The sequence below is a fragment of the Heterodontus francisci genome, chromosome 25 (genome assembly GCF_036365525.1).
Source record: "Heterodontus francisci isolate sHetFra1 chromosome 25, sHetFra1.hap1, whole genome shotgun sequence".
NCBI lineage: Eukaryota > Metazoa > Chordata > Chondrichthyes > Heterodontiformes > Heterodontidae > Heterodontus > Heterodontus francisci.
In genome coordinates, this window is record NC_090395.1 from 64,912,415 (window position 1) to 64,933,577 (window position 21,163).

Genomic DNA, 21,163 nt, shown 5'->3' on the forward strand with positions numbered 1-21,163 from the left:
CCCTGCATTTTGCATGCTTCCTCTCCCCACCCCTCCCCCTCTTCACCCACCCCTCCCCCTCTTCACCCACCCCTCCCCCTCTTCACCCACCCCTCCCCCTCTTCACCCACCCCTCCCCCTCTTCACCCACCCCTCCCCCTCTTCACCCACCCCTCCCCCTCTTCACCCACCCCTCCCCCTCTTCACCCACCCCTCCCCCTCTTCACCCACCCCTCCCCCTCTTCACCCACCCCTCCCCCTCTTCACCCACCCCTCCCCCTCTTCACCCACCCCTCCCCCTCTTCACCCACCCCTCCCCCTCTTCACCCACCCCTCCCCCTCTTCACCCACCCCTCCCCCTCTTCACCCACCCCTCCCCCTCTTCACCCACCCCTCCCCCTCTTCACCCACCCCTCCCCCTCTTCACCCACCCCTCCCCCTCTTCACCCCCTACCTCCACCCCTCCACCATAGTTGAATATCTGAAGTGCAGTTGCAAAGTCGGGGAAATAGCATGCAAAACAAAACCTCAACAATTCTGGGTTTAATTATTGAAAAGTTTTATGAAGTATCCGAGGAGCTGCTGTGCATGGATACATGAGTGTTGTGTCCAGCATTCCCGTTAGACAGACAGGCCGAGTCTCTGCTATGCACAGCTAAAGAGATTGTTCCTGGAGAGCCTTGTGGTGAATGAACGCTTGGCTCTCTATTCCACTACTGTATTGTCCATGTGAAGAAGGCAAAGTCACAAGAGTCTGAGCTCAGTCTATTCTTGGTGAATGTTCCCCAAGCGCATACCAATGTGCATTCCCAATTCATCCATAAATGCAATGTTCCTTTCCACATCGTGATGAGCTCCGCAGCATGATCCAGTTGCCTTCGTTGCTTGAATGTTGACCGTAAGTCTCGAGGATTGTTTTCTGGACGGCATGTTTTACATGAAAAGAAGAAAAGCAAATCGGAGTCAGAGCTTGCCTCCCTCCATCCACTGAAATTACTGTTGCGCACACCTTTTTAAGTTCTGCAGTGAAGGCACCAATTGATACCGTCGCCAATGAAACACTTATTACCCACCTCAGATGCAGGAATCATCACATCCTTACGTCATCTCCTGCACTGCCTCCTTTGCTGGAATGCCGTCCTTAAGTGTCAAGGATTGTTTTCTCAAGGGCACATTTTACATGAAAGGAAATAATGAAAGAACATCAGTGTCAGAGCTTCCCTCCCTCCAATGAAATTACTGTTGCGCATGCTTTATGCTCTGCAGTATAGGCCAATGAATCACTTAGTACCCACCTCAGCTGTAGGAGTCAGGATGATGTAACTGCCCCTATCTCGTGATGGTTCAATGCTGCTCTCAGGGAAAACATGAATGATGTGAGGGTGCTGGAAAAAGAAGCACATTTCTTTTGGACTATGAACATAAAGCAGGCCATTTAGCCCAGCTGTTCCCTGCTAGGGTTATGCTACTCGTGCGTCTTCCCATCCATTCCCATTTAATCCTGCCTACTACTATCAGCATCATCTTCCATTTCTTTCACTCTTATCTACCTTTGCCTTAAAGCAACACTGAGGATGGAGAATGGTGTGGCTGCACTCCCACCTCACCAGTTGTGTATGTAGCAAGAGCATTCACATTTGTGCTACCACTGGACACGGCATGCTTGTTTCTTTTAGTGCTCAGTCTCTTCTTGCTGAATGTTCCCCAAGTGCTTGATCCCTTTGGACGCCTTCTCTGCTTGACAGGCAGCAGCTGGCAATTGCGGAGTCTCACAAGGCTCTGCATGGTTGTTTCAAGGGCGGATGGGGAAACATGTGGCTGTGTGTCCACGTGCACTGCTCGGATGGGTGCAGGAACAGGTGACTGTGTAACTGAACAGCAAGGAGAGGGTACTGCAGGTGGGGGAAGTGGAGCTTTGAACAGGCAGGCGTATGTATGGTCCATCAGATCATTAGGCCAGGGGGTGAAACGCTCAGGATCCATGGATTGTGGCACGCGACTGATGTCCAGCGCATGCCACCTCCATCTGAAGGTGCTTCCGGGCAATTGTTGGGCAAATTAATTGGCTCCATCTCATCAGCCAGTCCTTGTGTTTATGGCGCATGCACAGAAAAAGGCACTCCCCTTCCGCTCCGCTGCTCCCCCCCGACCTCCCTTCCCCCCTCCCTCCCCACCTCCCTCCCTTCCTTCCTCCTTCCCTCCCTCCCTTCCTCCTTTCCCCCCTCCCTCCCCTCCTTCTCCCCCCTCCCTTCCCTCCTTCTCCCCCCTCCCTTCCCCCCTCGAAATGTTTTCAGACCAACTTAACAACAGGGACTGGAGCACATGCAGTGCTCCAGACAATGTATATATTTTCAGAGCAACTTACCTTGGAACAATCTCCTCTGTCTAATAAAAGTGAAGCAAATGTCCAAAATGACTAAATAATTGAGATAAAATGCCCAACGAAACCTCTCCTCCTTCCATTTTCAAAAACTCGCGCCGAAGCTTTCGGAAGATTGACGCACATGCGCACACGGTCTCAGGCCCTCTGCGCATGCGCTGCGGTCCGGATTGTCCTATACTAGTTTAACAGAACTTTGCTTTTCAACTCTGTACCTGTAGTAATGAACCTCTTTGCTTTTTTATGGCTTTATTAACTTGTGTTGCTACTTTTTAGTGATTTTTGTATCCATGTACCCTTAGACTCCATTGCTTCTCAATCTAGTATGATTCTTAGCCACGCAATATGTGACCTCTTATCCTTCTTACCAAAATGATCAATTCACACTTAACTATATTGAATTTCATTTGCCACTTACACCCCCATGCTCCCAGTTTATTAATGTCTTGTCTTTTGTTGCATTCTTACTTTGTATTAACAATGCCTCCTAATTTGGTGTACTCTGCAAATTTTGAAATTTTACTTCCGATTACCGAGTCTAAATCATTAATGCAAGTTTCTAGGATCACTGTGGTTCATATCGATTTCTGTGAAACACCACTTCCCACGTCAAAGATCAGATTGATCAAGAATGACCTTCCCTTAGAAACTGGTGCTGACTACTGTTTGTTATATTTCTCAGTCTTTTTCTATTACATGTTTGAGTAAAGATTCAATTATCTTTCCTACCATTGACATTACGCTATTTGGGGTCTATAGTGCCCTGGATTTATTCTGTCTCTTTTTTTTTAAATATAGGAATAATAGTTCTATACCTTCTAAGTTTGATTAGTTTATCAATTATCTCCCCATTTCCTATCTCAAATATCTTTTTCTTTAAATCTCTTTTAATGTTCTGTCCCCTTATTAGTTTTCCAAGTTTATACTGAGGAAAAGTAACTATTCAATATTTCTGCCATTACCTGAGAGTTTATCTTGTGCATCCTTTAGTGTCCCTATCCTGATTCTTTTGTTACTTATGTGTCTGTAGAATACCACACTATTTATTTTGTTTCGTAGTTCCCTTTAAAAAAAAAATTAAAAAATTTTTTGACTTCCTTCCTAACCTCTTTGTGTTCCCTTTTGGCATCCTCTCCTTTATTATCTATGTACTTTGTGTATGGCTTTTCTTTCAATTTCAATTTTATCCTCTCTATTCATCCATGGTGTTTTATTATTGGGTAGCTCTTATTTTATACCAGAATATATTTCTGCTGAACTCTCTCAATCACTGTTTAAATATTTCCCACTGCTGTTCTATCTCTTTGTCATAGTTGATTTCCAGTTTATTTTTCCTTGTTCCATTCTCATCCCCTTGAAGTTACTTTGGTCTTTGCCCTACTTCTGTTTTCTCAATCATTATTTTAAATCATATTATGTTATGATCACTGTTGCCTAGATGTACCCAACACTTTTTTTTTCCCTTATCATCTGCTCCGGTTCATTTTCCATTACAAGATCCATTAGTGATTCCTCTCTTGTTGGGCTTCTTCTAATGTACAGGTAAGAAGGGAGTCCTAGACCCACTTTTGAAAAACCTCATTCCCTTTTACCCCGATCCCTTTCTCTTGCCAGTTTATTTGGGTGCAGTTGAAATCTCCCATGATTTTTATTCTGTGTCTTTTACTGATTTCGTGGATTTGTCTACATATTTCTTCCTCTACTTCCCCCTCACTATTAGGTGGTCTGTAGATTATCCCTATGAATGTAATTGATCCCTTCTAATCCTTTGTCTCAATCCATATTGATTCTATTTCTATCTTAATGTTAATTCTGACACTTTTTTCTCTTGCTGTTATGTTGTGTCTAATTAATGCAGCTATCCCACCCGTCTTCCTTTCCTATTCTTTGTAAATGGATTATACACTGCAATGTTTAACTGCCAGTCTTCTTGTTAAGCCATGTTTCAATTATCCTTATCTCATCTGGCACATCATTATGTATTATTGTCTCCAGTTTGCCTGTTTTTGTTTTGGATGCGATGTACATTACTATACAGGCATTTTGTTTGTTTTTATTTGTTCCCCTCAATTGCCATTTTATACTTTATGTTCTATAACTGTTTGTTCCCCTTATTCTTTACGTTGGTCTGACCTTTAATTTCATCTATTTTATCTGGATATCCTCCCCCACCCCAACCATCACCTTTTTACTAGTTTTAAAGTACTTTAGTTAGGATGCTCTCATTAATACTGAAGAAACTTCTGGGAAGAAATGAATTGTCCAAAAAGACAGTGTAGATGTTAAAAGCATGTAACCAGCTGGTCCATTGACTCAACCCCCACTCAGCCACGCAGCAACTTGGCAACAAGACCTCTAAATGTCCCCCACCCATCAGCAGCCATTTAATATCCTGAAGGAGACATTTAAAAATCACCTCTTTGAACCCCCCGAAGGTGATCAAAAATGAGCTGCAAGAGACGTTGCCCGACATATCACACAGTGTAGACAGTGCTATCAGCCTCTTTCAGCAACTTTTCCAGTTTTCTTTTGAACGTTTGCAGCAAATGTGCAGCCACTATGGCCTTTGGAATAAGTTGCCAGCACACAATGACCTTCTGCAAAAGGAAAATCTTCTTGACATCTAACCTCATTCTATGCTTACTAAGCAAAGTCTTATTTTCTGTATGGAAAGCTACGACTGTTTTCCCACCTACTACCTGCAGGTAGAAACATGTATTCAAGCCACATGCAAAACCATTAGAACAACGACCCAGCACTTTTGAGATCGCTCTCTATAAAAGGCAGGATTCCTCATCTCTGCCAAACCAAGAAAAGCCTGATAAACTAACCTGATAACCAAAAGGCTGTGGTGCTCAAAATGAGCTTACATGTACCAAGAACCTCAGTGTGTTATTCTTCTGCACGCGTTGTGTTAAAGAAATGAAGTTAACGTGAAAGGTTCTGATGAAAGGTCTACAACCTGAAACGTTAACTCTGTTTCTCTCTCCACAGATGTTCCCTGACCTGTTGAGTATTTCCAGCATGTTCTGTTTTTATCCCACATTAAAAGAATTGTACAGATAAGACAACAAATTTGAGATCCACTGTTCTTCTTCTTCTTTGGCCTCATTGTCTCGAGAGACAATGGGTAAGTGCCTGGAGGTGGTCAGTGGTTTGTGGAGCAGCGCCTGGAGTGGCTATAAAAGCCAATTCTAGAGTGACAGACTCTTCCACAGGTGCTGCAGAAGAAATTGTTTGTCGGGGCTGTTACACGGTTGGCTCTCCCCTTGCGCTTCTGTCATTTTTCCTGCCAACTGCTAAGTCTCTTCGACTCGCCACACTTTAGCCCCACCTTTATGGCTGCCCGCCAGCTCTGGCGATCGCTGGCAACTGACTCCCACGACTTGTGATCAATGTCACAGGACGTCATGTCGCGTTTGCAGACGTCTTTAAAGCGGAGACATGGACGGCTGGTGGGTCTGATACCAGTGGCGAGTTCGCTGTACAATGTGTCTTTGGGGATCCTGCCATCTTCCATGCGGCTCACATGGCCAAGCCATCTCGAGCACCGCTGACTCAGAAGTGTGTATAAGCTGGGGATGTTGGCCGCCTCGAGGACTTCTGTGTTGGAGATACGGTCCTGCCACCTGATGCCAAGGATTCTCCGGAGGCAGCGAAGATGGAATGAGTTGAGACGAGGGGTTTTGACGCTTGGGCAACTCTCAACCTCCATATATTCGCCCAGGCATGCGCCATGGAGAGGTCACTGCATAGTCGCCTCACAGCGACCGAAACAACACGGAAGGCAGCAGTTACGGGTTATAAGTCCAGCTCAATTGGCGTAGAGATTGGGCGACACGGGTTGCCTTTGTCGGTGGGAGAGGGCATCGCACCTCACTGGACAGCTACCGCCCGCCTCAAATCGGGCAGCCCCTGGTCAATAAGGTTCTGTCCCGCCACAGTCCACCTGCTTCAATGGGTGCTGGGAGCTCAGGGTCATTGCCCGAAAAGTGGACTGCAACACCGCACCCAACAGCACGAAAAAAGGAAAGAAGGTACCAGCCTTTCGTTTTGTAAGCTGGAACGTCAGAACTATGTGTCCTAACCTGTCGGAAGACCTTCCGCGAATCAACGATTCTCGGAAGACCACCATCATTAACAACGAGCTCAGTAGACTCAATGTAGACATTGCAGCACTTCAGGAGACATGCCTCCCTGCGAGTGGATCTCTAACAGAGCAAGACTACACCTTCTTCTGGCAGGGTAGGGATCCTGAAGAACCTAGACAGCATGGAGTGGGCTTCGCCATCAGAAACTCCTTGCTCAGCATGATAGAGCCTCCCTCAAATGGCTTGGAACGCATACTGTCCATCCAACTGCTCACCGCCTCTGGTCCAGTACACCTACTCAGCATCTATGCTCCAACACTCTGGTCCCCACCTGAAGCTAAAGACCAGTTCTACAAGGAACTCCATAATATCATTAATAGCATCCCCAACACTGAACACCTGTTCCTGTTGGGGGTCTTTAATGCCAGGGTTGGGGCCGACCATGATTCATGGCCCTCCTGCCTTGGGTGCTATGGTGTTGGAAGGATGAATGAGAATGGACAGGTCCACTATTACACATAATAGAAAAACATTCTAAGATACCAGATGGTAGGTAAATTGGCCATTGTAAATTGCCCCTAGTGTAGGTAGGTGATAGGGAATATGGGATTACTGTAGGGTTAGTATAAATGGATGGTGGTTGGTCGGCAAAGACTCGGTGGGCCGAAGGGCCTGTTTCAGTGCTGTAACTCTAAATAAATAAATACCAATAAAAGTTCAGGATTAGATGATGTTCCTAAATTCCTGATGGTTTGCTCCTACTGTGCAAAATACCATCTTATCTATTTGATTGGATTATTGCCTTGGAACTCATCAAGAGGTACCTAATTATGTTGCCTGTAATATATAGGATTACATCCCTGCAACATCTATTTGGAAATAGGCAACATTAATTATACAGTCTACTCATGTTAAAGCAATTTATTTTTGCTCAAAACGATTTGAGTTATCTAGTACAAATTAAGCAACTATAATGCACAGTACAAGTTTGTTTTGCACAATTTCAGTTTGAATTGACAGATGAAATTAAATTAAGCAATTTTGAATTGAGGAGTAGACGGTATTGAATGAAGTGGGAGCCAGAAAAGATTACTGTCCTACAGAGATGATAAAATCATTGTAGGCAAGAATTGCAGCCCTATTGATCTCAAATGAAACTTCCATATCTCCCATAGTCCCCTCAGCAGCAAGTGGCCTCCCCTCATAACTTTTCTAGTCTAGAGTCAGCAGGTGTTCACTGTAGGGGAAAGTCTGTATAACCCCTCATAAAAAAACAACAGCTAATGTTGGGTGATACTACCATTCTAACTATTTATTGGACTATAAAACAGGGTACAAAGGACGCAGAAAAATAAAGGATTTATGAGATGAATTAAAATCATTAACTAACCTCAAAGGCATGAAACATTAGTGCAAACACAGTTTTATTATGGTATATACTAAGCTTCGGAAAAAAAGTGCACTCAAAATTTATTGCTGATCAAAGCCATACTGTAATTTCCTACTAGCTGCTATAATCATTTCCACCACAGCTGAAAGCACTGTTGCTAGTGAGTCTTCTCCCATTCTATGTACTTCATCTAACCCCATCAGTATATTCTATTCCTTTCTCTCCCATATGCTTATTGGCTTCCTCTCAAATGCATGTTATTCACCTCAACCACTCCATGTGGTAGAGAGTTCCATACTGTACCCACTCTTATAAAAGTTTTTCCTGAATTCCTTACAGGATTTATCAATGACTGTCCTATATTTATAGCCCTTAGTTCTAAACCCTTTCATAATTTTCAAGAACTCTATCAGATAGCTGCGCTATATAAAAAAAGGCTGAGAAAAGAGCCTCGGCCTGATCAGTTCTTCCTGATAAGTTCTTGATGGTTTGCTCCTACTGTGCAAAATACCATCTTATTTACTTGATTGGATTACTGTCTTGAAACTCACTTCTGTTTTCATCCTTGTAAATCTTTATTGCACTTTCTCCAGTGCTTCTATATCATTTTTAAACATAAAATCACTTTTTTATGAAAATAAACATTTCTCCACTCTGGTTTTACTGCATGCTAATTAGCAAGGGATAGATATATCAGGAAGGTGAATGCTTGAGCGAGGGAGAAGGGATTCCATTTCATGGGATACCAACACCAGAATTGGAACAGGAAGGAGATGCACAGTTGAGATGGTCGCCACCTGAACTGAATGGGACTAGCATTGTCGCGGAAAGTATAAATAGGGCTGTGGATATAAAGTGGGCTCCTCTTGAGACTTCATTGGGTAAATGTACTGTCAGATGTGGTACTGAGGAGTAGAGACGAGGGAGTAGCACCGTTTGATTGATAGTTGGGGATTAGTTTTCTGGTCCTAGCCAGAGCAGTGGCTACAGTGTTGTGACTGGGATTGGAATTCCTGAGTTAGGAGGGAGGAAAATGAGCAAGCGTTCCTATTGGAGATCATTGGTAACCCCACTGGAAAGTGCATATGCGTGACGATAGGATCCAGCTCAACTATAAGTTGTCTGTGGTCAAATAGTCCAGCAATGGTCACTGAGCTCATGCACGTGACAGGTGGCCACTTGAGCAATGTACTCTAGGGAGAATGGCTCCCATGGAACAGTATCTGAGCATATGTCACTGCTGAAGAGATGCAAATTAGCAAGGAGAAGAGTAATGAAGAGTTGCATTCTTCCAATTATTCACAAGCATAAATGCTTACAGTTTGTGTAAATCTAAAGCAGTTGATAAAACATCGCATCCTAATTAGGTCGAATGATTTAGGCTGGTATGACATACTGTGACAAATCCTGCAAATTGTTACACTTGCCATATGTAGTGTGGTTTGCTGTCTGAGTACCACAATTTTGCAAAAAAAAGTCCCCGAGGCAATGAAAATGCAGGCTTCTGCATTGCACAAATTGCATTAGAGAGGGTACAGAGGAGATTTACGAGGATGTTGCCGGGACTGGAAAAATGCAGCTATGAAGAAAGATTGGGTAGGCTAGGGTTGTTCTCCTTGAAACAGAGAAGACTGAGGGGAGCTCTGATTGAAAAGTATAATATTGTGAGGGGCCTGGATAGAGTGGATGTTAAGGGCCTATTTACCTTAGCAGAGAGGTCAGTGACTAGGAGGCATAGATTTAAAATGATTGGTAGAAGTATTAGAGGGGAGATGAGGAAAAATGTTTTCACCCAGAGGATGTTGGGGGGTCTGGAACTCGCTGCCTGAAAGGATAGTAGAGACAGCAAGGCTACGGACCAAATGCTAGAAGGTGGGATTAGACTGGGTGGCTCGTTTTTTGGCCGGTGTAGACACAATGGGTCAAGTGTCCCCTTCCTGTGCTGTAAACCTCTGTTTCTATAATTTAGTTGGCAATAAACAATCTGTTTATTTCTAACTGATAGTTGTGGTAAAGGACTAGCAACCAAGATCCAGAGGCTGCAAATCCTACCGTGACGAGTTTTGAAATTAAATTCAATATATCTAGCCATTTGTGGGATTACACCAGAAAATAACCATGAAAACTCTTGATTTTATGTTAAGAACCCAGCAGGTTCACTAATGTCCTTCAGGGAAGGGCACTTGCTACCCCTAACTGTTCTGATCTATAAATAAAAATGTAGCCTTGCAGTGTAACCCACATCCCAAGAACATGATTTTTTTTATTTAAAGCCATTTTGTGATGAATAGGATTTGACTCCAGAATAGGATTGTTTCCAAAGTGTGCTCATATTTTGCACTGAGCATCTACTATAAGAGTCTGGATTATTATAATACCATTATTAAATACCTCTGATTTTTTTCTTTACATATAAATGCTCTCCCTGGCTAATGAAAAAACGAAAGACTTGCAATTATACAGCTCTTTACATGTCCACCGAATGTCTCAAAATGCTTTACAGCCAGTACTGTTGAATAAAAGCAAAATACTGAAGATGCTGGAAATCTAAAATAAAACAAAGTGCTGGAAATACTCAGGTCCAGGAACATCTGTGGAGAGAGAAGCAGAGTAAACGTTTCAGAAAGTACTTTTGAAGTGTAGTCTCTGTTGTAATGTAGGAAACGCAACAGTCAATTTGTGCACAGCAAACTCTCTCAAACAGCAATGTGATTAATACCAAATACTGTCTCTTTTTGTGAATGAGGGATAAACATTGGCACTGAGGATAACTCCCCAGCTTTTCAAAATAGTACCACAGGATCTTTTGCATCCACCCGAGCAGGAAGGTGGGGCCTCGGTTTAAGGTTTCATCTGAAAGACGGCACCTCTGACAGTGTAGCACTCGCTCAGTAATGCGCTGGATCATGGTCAGCCTTGATTTTTGTGCTCAAGCACTGGAGTGGGTCTTGAACTTGGAACCTTGTGACTCAGAGGCAAGAGTGCTAACAACTGAGTCATGGCTGACAATGAACTTGTCATCGTCATACAGCACTGAAACAGGCCCTTCGGCCCACCGAGTCTGTGCGAACCATCAACCACCCATTAATACCAATTCTCCTACCACCTACCTACACTAGGGGCAATTTACAATGGCCAAAATACCTATCAACCCGCAAGTCTTTGCATGTGGGAGAAACTGGAGCACCCGGAGGAAACCCATGCGGTCACAGGGAGAACTTGCAAACTCCACACAGGCAGTACCCAGAACTGAACCCGGGTCGCTGGAGCTGTAAGGGTGCGGTGCTAACCACTGCGCTGCCCCACTGTACCTGTGCTATTGAAGAATGCAGAGTTGTGATTTTTTTTTTTGTTAAAGACTGGAATCTGAACTGTGCTCTCCTGGATTAAGAGACTAACACTCGAGCAATGTGCTTACCAAAGCTGCCTGTGAGCATGGAACTTTGAAATAAGCAAGTAAAATACAAAGTAGCCTTTAATGTCCTTTGAGCATGTTATCCTGTTGTTCAGGGCTCTTAAGAATAGTTGTACGAAAAGACACTCCCGATCTAGTTGGGAGTGTTTAAATCCTGGCCACACTGAAATGCCCAGAAGAGCAACAAGATGCACAAATTTGCTTAATTAAGACTCAAAATGTTTAGGTTGTAGATTGAGCGTATGCTCACTTTGCTACAATACTTCTGTTACCTCTAGAAGTCACTGTTGAGTAGAAAGGATGTTGGAGACTTACTGTGATGGCTGAATGTGCCCCTTATGGGGTTTGGCTTTTGCAATGTTAACTCCCTTTCAGCAGTTCATCCTCATCCATGCAGTGGCTCCCCCCCGCCCTAACTTGCAAATGCAGGAAAGATGAGCTATTTCACTTGTGATGAAGCTATTTGCTTTTATTCCGCAGTGCAAGAGACCTAGTACAATTTTTAACAACAAGCTACTTCTCAAAGGTTAAAGCTTTTATTTAAGCACAAAATTCCGATAATATGCACTCGTCTGTCGACATTTGAAAAAGTAAATTCAGATTGTGACCTTTTGGGAATCTACTTGAAACATTAGTCTATATTTTCTCTTACTGATAGAACTGCAGTTTTAGAATTTTCTGTGTTCACTCTAGATTTCCAGCAGTTTGTTTTTCCTTTCTGCCATGCTTGGAAGGAGGCCTGATGAAATAAACAATGAACTGGAGATATTATGAAATGAAAAAGTAAAAAGCTGTGGCACTGGACTATGCAACAAATTGGAAGAATAGGTCAGGTGATACATCTCCTTCCTCCGCCCCGCCTCTCCCCCCCCCCCCCCCACTTCCCTTTGCAGTGGAAATATACATGTTTGTCTGCTGAAGCTGAAACTCGTTAACCTTGTCTGAATTAGCTTAGTCGAGAACCCATTGAAATTGAAAAGTCAACAGTATGTAATGGTCTCCCATCTACAGGAATAAACTAACAAAGACTTTTTGCAGACAGCCTGTCCCCATGGCCAAGGTCATGTTATGAAAGTGCCTCTGTATTTTAAATATATATTTTGAGGATCCATTTTTGAAAGATTAAAGAAATGTTAAACTTTGGGTTTTCAAAGGGAGTCATGTAAAGGCCACTTGACTTTGAAAAACAGTCCCTGGAAATGTTTTTCAAAAGCGGCACTGAGAGGTCTTGTGAGAAAAACAAGCTTTTCCTGGAAACCACTTGACTTCCAGCAACAGGCCTTTCCAGGAAACCACCTGACTTCCAGATCAATAAACAACAGAAAACTTTGGACATCTGGAGAAGTTGTTTACAAAGAAGTGACAGGTCAAGATTGATGGAGGTGTTTTGAGTTAGGGTTGAATGGTGTAAGAAAAAAGAGAATTTCCAAGGAGAGAAGAGAAGACCACAACCCAGCTCAGGTTTCCAGGACCTCTCTGAAAGACCTGAGAAGTCCACTGTGTCAACTCATTTGTCTCCTGTCTTTGAAGAAAAGTCTGCTAAATTAATTTTCAACAATGCTTGAAAAGAGCTGTTCTAAAAGCTTCCAGTGACCTGTCTACGTGTACGCGGAGGTGAGACTGGACGCCAGTTTTGGAACATAACATTTCATCTGCTGTTTCTTCAAGAAGAGCAAGTATTCAGCCCAGGTGTTTTTTTTGTCTGTGATAGAGCTCTCAAAACAAAAATCCCTTTAAATTTTCTGGCTAACTGGTATATGTGTTTGTGTGAGGAGCAAAGGTAAAAGGGGAACTTTAATATTTCAATCTGATCTGTGTGTTAATGCTTTACTTCATTATTGGTTAAGACTTGTTTTATAATCTGATAATTTTATTTTTTATTGATGAAAACTGGTTGGTGTTCTTTATTGTGAAATAAAAATAGAGTCGATGATTGACCGTATCGGTATGTGGGGAAAAAATTTAAATATATGTTGTGACCCATGGAGAAGTGGAGCTAGAATAAACAGTGCACTCCTCCCGCCTCGGTCGTAACGGTCACCACAATGGATGTGAAGAGCACCTATTCATCAGAATGGACCACATTCAGATGCCGTCCTGAAACAATGTATGAATCACCCCAGGGGAGAGATCTTAGTCACCTGTCCGACACCCCAACTTGATAAGTTTCTACCTTTTAAAAGATATCGCTCTGAGGCAGAACAGCCAGAGAAGGTCCTTTCCAGCAGAACAGCTGTGTGACCATTCCAGCTAAGCAGGAGCCCTGCTGACAACACTTAATTTTTTACTGTTGCTGCACAGAAATTGCAAGGTGACTTTGGAACTCCCTCGCCTGTGAATGTGAACCAAGATTTTCCTCCAATGACTTTGGATTGAGGCTTAACCACAAGGAACCTGCAACACTTCATCCTTTTCAAGGCAAAGAACTTACAGGCCTTCACCGTTGAAACATTTCCTCTCAAATAGCTTCTAAAGGTTTTCTTGAAACAACAAGCTTTTTTACTACAATTGGACTCAAACTGCATGCTACCACTCTATTCTCTTTTTTTTCTTTGTGTTTGTGAATGCGTGAGTGTCATAGAGTCACAGTTATACAGCACAGAAACAGGGCCATCGTGTCCGTGCCGACCATCGCATCCCATTTTCCAGCACTTGGCCCGTGGCCTTGTATGCTATGGCATTTCAAGTGCTCATCTAAATACTTCTTAAATGTTGTGAGGGTTCCTGCCTCCACCACCACTTCAGGCGTTGTATTCCAGATTCCAACCACCCTCTGGGTGAAAACTTTTTTCCTCAAATCCCCTCTAAACCTCCTGCCCCTTTTCTTAAATCTATGCCCCCTGGTTATTGACCCCTCTGCTGAGGGAAAAAGTTTCTTCCTATCTACCACTCTCATAATTTTGTATACCTCAATCATGTCCCCCCTCAGCCTTCTCTGCTCTAAGGAAAACAACCCCAGCCTATCCAGTCTCTCTTCATAGCTGAAACTCTCCAGCCCAGGCAACCTCCTGGTGAATCTCCTCTGCACCTTCTCCAGTGCAATCACATCCTTCCTATAGTGTGGTGACCAGAACTGTACACAGTACTCCAGCTGTGGCCTAACTAACATTTCATACAGCTCCACCATAACCTCCCTGCTCTTATATTCTATGCCTTGGCTGATAAAGGCAAGTATCCCATACGCCTTCCTAACCATCTATCTACCTGGGTCAAGTTGCGAACATTTTTCGGTTATTGTGAAAAATAAATATTTATCTTTTTTAACCTAAGAGAAAACCTGTTTATTTTACTCTCAAAAAAAATCTCGGACTAAAACACTTTTTAAAAACACTATCTGCAGTTAGTTGCGACGTGAAAAGTGGAAGTCACCCACATCAACTCCCACCTGTCTTTTCCGTTTTTCTTTCTCAATCACTACTGGGATGTTTATTTTTCCACATGCAGTTTCTGTATTTCAAGGTTTATTGCTTTCAATCTTTATTGTAGAGGTTATGGCTGCAATTTAGACAATAATGTGTGAAATGTGTTAATTCCCTGCTGGCTATAACAATCAGTTCCCACTCCCATATAGATAAACAATGGACTCTATTTACTTCAGTGCGATGACATTCAATAATCATGCAAGAAGCAGTTAAATAAGTGAGATTGTGTCTCCTCGGGTCTTCATGGTAGTATGATATCCTTGCTGTTTTCTATAGGATTGGAAATGACATGTCAGCTGTGGCTCAGTGGTAGCACTCTCGCTTGCTATGTCAGGAAGGTTGTGGGATAAAGTTCCACTGCAGAGACCTGAGCACAGACTGACTCTCCTGTGCTGTACTGAGGGAGTACAGTGCTGCAGTATTGGAGGTGCTGTCTTTCAGATGAGCTGTTAAACCAAGGCCTGGTCTATCCCCTCAGATAGATGTGAAAGATCCCAAGAGAGCTCTCCCTGGTGCCCTGGCCAATATTTATCCCTCAACCAACATCACTAAAACACATTATATGGCTAATTGAGGGAGCATACTGTATGCAAATTGGCTGCTGTGTTTCCTACGTTCCAATAACGACTACACTTCAAAAGTACTTCATTAACAGTAAAACACTTTGGGACGTCCAGAGGTTGTAAAAGGTGCTGCATAAATTTAAGTCTTTGTTTGTAAATGTTCTGATTTCCCAGTTATCATTGTGATGATCTGGTTTTCACATGCAGCATCATTACTTGCCCATGAAGTACCTCGGTGTCCGTACGAATCATTTTCTGAAAGGACAGCTGTTCAGGTTTATCATTATCATCATGGGTAATAAAATGGTTTGTTTTATGGTAGTTTGTCTTTAGTGTCTTTCCTGTAAAATTTATTTCTAATACATCTATAAGTTGAGAAATTATATTCTGCAAAGGATTGTAAGTGAATGAGATGCTGCAAATTGTTTCAAATGTATTAATTAGATTGTTTTTGTTGAAGGCCATTTCACTCAAGAATGTAAGCACAAGCTTAAGCAACAAAATAGGACCAAAGGAACACAGGATCATAGGGCAGGAGTAGGCCATTTGGCCTGTCGAGCCTGCACCATTATTTAAACAGATCATGGCTGATCATCTACCTCTATGCCATTTTTCCCTACTATCCCCATATCCGTTGATGTTGTTAGTATTCATAGAGTCATAGAGTTATAAAGCACAGAAACAGGCCCTTCGGCCCACCGTGTCTGTGCCGGCCATCAAGCACCTAACTATTCTAATCCCATTTTCCAGCACTTGGCCCGTGGCCTTGTATGCTATGGCATTTCAAGTGCTCATCTAAATATTTGTTAAATGTTGTGAGGGTTCCTGCCTCTACCACCACTTCAGGCAGTGTATTCCAGATTCCAACCACCCTCCTGGGTGAAAAATTGTTTCCTCAAATCCCCTCTAAACCTCCTGCCCCTTTTCTTAAATCTATGCCCCCTGGTTATTGACCCCTCTGCTAAGGGAAAAAGTTTCTTCCTATCTACCACTCTCATAATTTTGTATCCCTCAATCATGTCCCCCCTCAGCCTTCTCTGCTCTAAGGAAAACAACCCCAGCCTATCCAGTCTCTCTTCATAGCTGAAATGCTCCAGCCCAGGCAACTTCCTGGTGAATCTCCTCTGCACCCGCTCCAGTGCAATCACATCCTTCCTATAGTGTGGTGACCAGAACTGTACACAGTACTCCAGCTGTGGCCAAACTAGCGTTTTATACAGCTCCACCATAACCTCCCTGCTCTTATATTCTATGCCTCGGCTAACAAAGGCAAGTATCCTATATGCCTTCATAACCACCTTATCTATCTGTGCTGCTGCCTTCAGTGATCTATGGACAAGTACACCAAGGTCCCTCTGACCCTCTGTACTTCGAAATCCATCGATTTCTGTCTTGAACATGCTCAATGATTTGAACTTCCACAGATTCACCACTTTCTGAGTAAAGAAATTCTTCCTTATCACCGTCTTAAATGGACTGCCCCTTATTCTGTGTCCCCTTGTTCTAGACTCACCGGCCAGAGGAAACATCCTGTTCACATCTACCCTGTCACGTCCTGTAAGAATTTTGTAAGTTTCAATGAGACCACCTCTCATTCTTCGAAATTCTAGCGAATACAGGCCTAGTTTCCTCAATCTCTCCTCATAAGACAATCCCACCATCCCAGGGATAAGTCTGGTGAACCTCCGTTGCACTCCCTCTATGGCAAGTATATCCTTCCTTAGATAAGGAAGGAGACCAAAACTGTACATAATACTTTTGTGATGCAGTTATCATCACCTTGTACAAAAACAAAGGAGAAAAATCAGACTGCTCCAACTACCGTGGGATCACCCTCCTTTCTATTGCTGGGAAGATCCTGGCTCGAATACTTCTGAACAGGCTTGTGCCTACCATTGCAGAAGAAAACCTCCCAGAGAGCCAGTGTGATTTCAGAGCAAACAGAGGCACCACAGACATGGTATTTGAACTCAGACAATTACAAGAAAAATGTCATGAGCAAAGCAAAGTATGTCACTTTCGTAGACCTCACCAAGGCATTTAATACTGAGCAGAGATGTACTTTGGAAAATAATTGAAAAACCTGGATGCCCACCCAGGTTCCTGACCATGGTGAAGCTGTTACATGAAAATCAGTACGGACAAGTCAAGCAAAGCAGCGACCTCTCAAATCCCTTCTATATCTCCAATGGTGTGAAGCAGGGATGTGCGCTGGCCTTGACCCTATTCACCATCTTTTTCAGCATGATGCTGCAGCAGGCAACGGAAGTCCTTGAGGGAGTTTACGTATGCTTCCGGACTGAGAGAGGCCTTTTCAACCTCCGGCGTCTTCAGCCTCACACAAAAACACAAGAAAAACTCATCCCTGAACTTCTTTTCGCTGATGACTTTGCTCTGCTGGCCCACAGTCAGTCAGACCTGCAGCGTATAACAACACATTTTTCCGAGGCGGCACAACTCTTCAGACTAAAAATCAGTTTAAAGAAAACTGAAGTCCTGTATTAGCCTGCACCCCAAGAAGAATATAGACCACCAAGCATTGTCATTGAGGGAACTGAGCTGAATGCCGTCAAGCAATGTACTTATTTGGGGAGCGCCATCTCGTTTGATGCCACCATAGACAAGGAAGTGGACAATAGGCTCTCAAAAGCAAACAGTACATTTGGTAGACTCTACAAACGTGTATGGAGCAACCATAGCCTCAGAGCACAGACCAAACTCTGTATAAAGCTATAGTCCTCACCACCCTTCTGTATGGTGCCAAGTCATGGGCCCTATACCGCTGTCATGTACGCCTTTTAGAGCACTTCAATCAGTGCTGCCTCCGCAACATCCTCAAGATCCGCTGGCAGGACCACATCTCGAACATTGAAGTCCTGGAAACAGCCAGCATCACCAGGCCATCCTGCAAAGCCAACTTCGTTGGGTGGGTCACGTTGCCCAGATGGACGATAGTTGCCTGCCCAAGGTCGTGTTGTATGGAGAGCTGACCACAGGTAAAAGGAACAGAGGGGCCCCATGCAAAAGTTTCAAGGACTTCTTGAAGAGATCCCTCTCTGCGTGCCACATCGACCATTGCCAGTGGGAAGTGCAGGCCATAGATCGTGATGCCTGGAGATGCTACATCAGGAGGGCTACAGACACTTTTGAGACTGAGTGAAGAACCAGCATGAAAGAGAAAAGGAGGAGAAGGATAGATCCAATTGCCCTCAGCAGCGACTATACCTGTGGGAGAATCTGCCAGTCGCAGATAGGCCTGACTAGCCACCAGCGGGCCTGCAACCGATTACTACAACCTTCCCAAAATCTTCGTCCGCAAAGAAATACCAAGAGAGAACCATGAGAATCCCATTTATTCTTACTTTCTGTCTCTTAACCAATTCTCAATCCATTGCAGTATATTACCCCAATCCCATGTGCTCTAATTTTGTTTACTAATCTGCTCTGTGGGACCTTCTGAAAATCCCAATACACCACATCCACTGGTTCTCCTTTATCTATGCTGCAAGTAACATTCTCAAAAAAAAACTCCAACAGGTTTGTCAAATGTGATTTCCCTTTTACAAATCCATGTTGACTCTGCCCAATCATATCATTATTTTCCAAGTGTCCAGTTATCTCATTCTTTATAATCGATTCTAACATTTTCTCTACTACTGATGTCAAACTAACAGGTCTGTAGTTCTCTGTTTTCTCTCTCGCTCCCTTCTTAAATAGTGGGGTTCTATTTGCCACTTTCCAGTCTGAAGGAATCCTTCTAGAATCTAGAATTTTGAAAGATAATCACTATCCACTCTCTCTATAGCCACAACCTTCAATGCTCTGGGATGTAGCTCATTTGGTCCAGAGGATTTATCAACTTCCAAATCCAATCAACTTTTCGAGTACTACCTCCTTTATTGATACTAATTACTTTCAGTTCCTCATATATTGATAGAGAATTACAACCTGAATAAGTGAGAGTAACTATTTAAGAGCACAATATGGCATTCTGTTGGTTTTGAAAGAGTTTGATTGGGACGGGATAATTTGCAGGTTTGTCAAAAGTGAAGATAAATTGCAAATGCTAGAAAATTGAAATAAAACAGAAAATGGTGGAAAACATATGTCTGTAGGCATCTAAAAAAGGAAAAACTAGAGCATGGACTCATTTTCTGGAATTTCCAACGCTTCTTCACCTTAAAGACTTCATCATTGACCATGATTGAAAGGGCACAGTTATATTTTTATACTAGCTGTGAATTTCATCTCCATTTGCTATTCTGCTTGGCACAATGGCTTAATGGTATCCATCTGGCAAATACAAAAACACAGCAGCTTTTTAAGATTCAGTATAGTCTGAACATGACAGCTCGTGCAATCTCCTGGAGAAGACTTAACCCATTCACTGAAAACTGCTGATCATGAAGATGCTCACTGAACACAACTTCATTCTATTTTTGTGAAGTTTTTTCCCCCTCCAGTACTGCTTTGGTTGATACATGTTGCTTTTTTGTTAACATTGATAAAAAGTTCATTCACAAAATATTTGTTAGGTGATTTTGTTTAGGGGGCATTATTATCAATGGTGTTTGAATTTTTTTTTTGTTTGGTGAGTAAGATGAAGTGTTTTTAACATACTGTGGTTGAATGCAATTTTTGTCATTGTTCACAAAATATGGTGGCCCTTTTTTATACTAAAAATATTGGTTAATATAGTCCTGTGTACTCTTTAAGCAAAAGTAGTCCTGATTAAGGATGAATTTAGTGGGTAATAATTGTAAAAATATTGTCTCAGGTCCTGTTGGTAATGCTGATAGCATAAAAAGTTGCTTTTGATGGTAACAAGCTGATCTGCTGTGATGCTCACAGGTAGTTTGTGTCACATTTTGGGATACAAAATGTTTCTATTATTTTGGAGTGAATTATATTTAAGTGTCTTTTTTTTTTAAGAAGTGATTTTTGTACTGGTTCGAAGACTCATAGACTGGAGCCACTGAAATATAGAACATTTGTTAATGGGCAAGGCATTAAAGTTATGTTTTAAAGCCAGAGAAACCAGTTTATGGAATTTTGCAGCTCATGGTCTGCTTCAAACTGAGGTAGTGTAAGAATCAATTAATTCATTCATTCTTATGGAACCAGAATAGTCCCTGTTCATTTTGAGAACAGCAGGAGATCTAGCAGCTCAAAACTGGATTCTGTGAAGCAGTGTGGGTCATCAGCAGCAACAGAATTGTATTCAGCCACAATCTGCAGCCTCATGGCCCGGCATATTCCTTACTCTACCATTAGCATCAAGCTAAGGGACCAGCCCTGGTTCAATGAGGAGTGTAGAAAAGCATGCCAGGAGCAGCACCAGGTATGAGGTGCCAACCTGGTCAAGCTACAACACAGGACTACATGGATGTTAAACAGCAGACGTAGCATGCTACAGACAGAGCTAAGTGATCCCACAATCAACGGATCAGATCAAAGCACTGCAGTCCTGCCGCATGCAGTCATGAGTGGTGGTGCATAATTAAACAACCAGAGGAGGCGGCTCCAAAAACATCCCCATGCTCAATGAGGGGGGAGCCCAGCACATGAGTGTAATAGACAAGGCTAAAGCATTTGCAGTCATCTTCAGTCCAAGTGTCAAATAGATGATCCATCTCGGCCTCCTCCTGAGTTCCCCACCATCATAGATGCCAGTCTTCAGACAGTTCGATTCACTCCACGTGATATCAAGAGATGGCTGAAGGCACTGGATACAGCAAAGACTATGGACCCTGCCAACATCGTGACTGATGCTGAAGACGTGCTCTAGAACTAGCTGTGCCCTTAGCCAAGCTGTTCCAGTACAGCTACAACCCAGGCATCTATCTGACTATGTGGAAAATGCCCAGGTATGTCCTTTCTACAAAAAGCAGGACAAATCTAATCCAGCCAATCACGGCCCCAT

At 43.0% G+C, this 21,163-nt stretch overlaps 1 protein-coding gene and 1 long non-coding RNA gene across 3 annotated transcripts in view; one reads left to right on the plus strand and one right to left on the minus strand.

Annotated features, from left to right (window-relative positions):
* LOC137383942 (AMP deaminase 2-like) overlaps positions 1–21,163 on the plus strand; it is a 194,206-nt gene that overhangs the window by 26,956 nt on the left and 146,087 nt on the right. The gene's annotated exons all lie outside the window — the stretch shown is intronic.
* Positions 522–1,174, minus strand: LOC137384119 (uncharacterized). The gene is made up of 2 exons (XR_010977528.1): positions 1,053–1,174; positions 522–898 (listed from the first exon to the last, which is right to left on the minus strand). It is a non-coding gene; the product is annotated as an uncharacterized lncRNA (long non-coding RNA).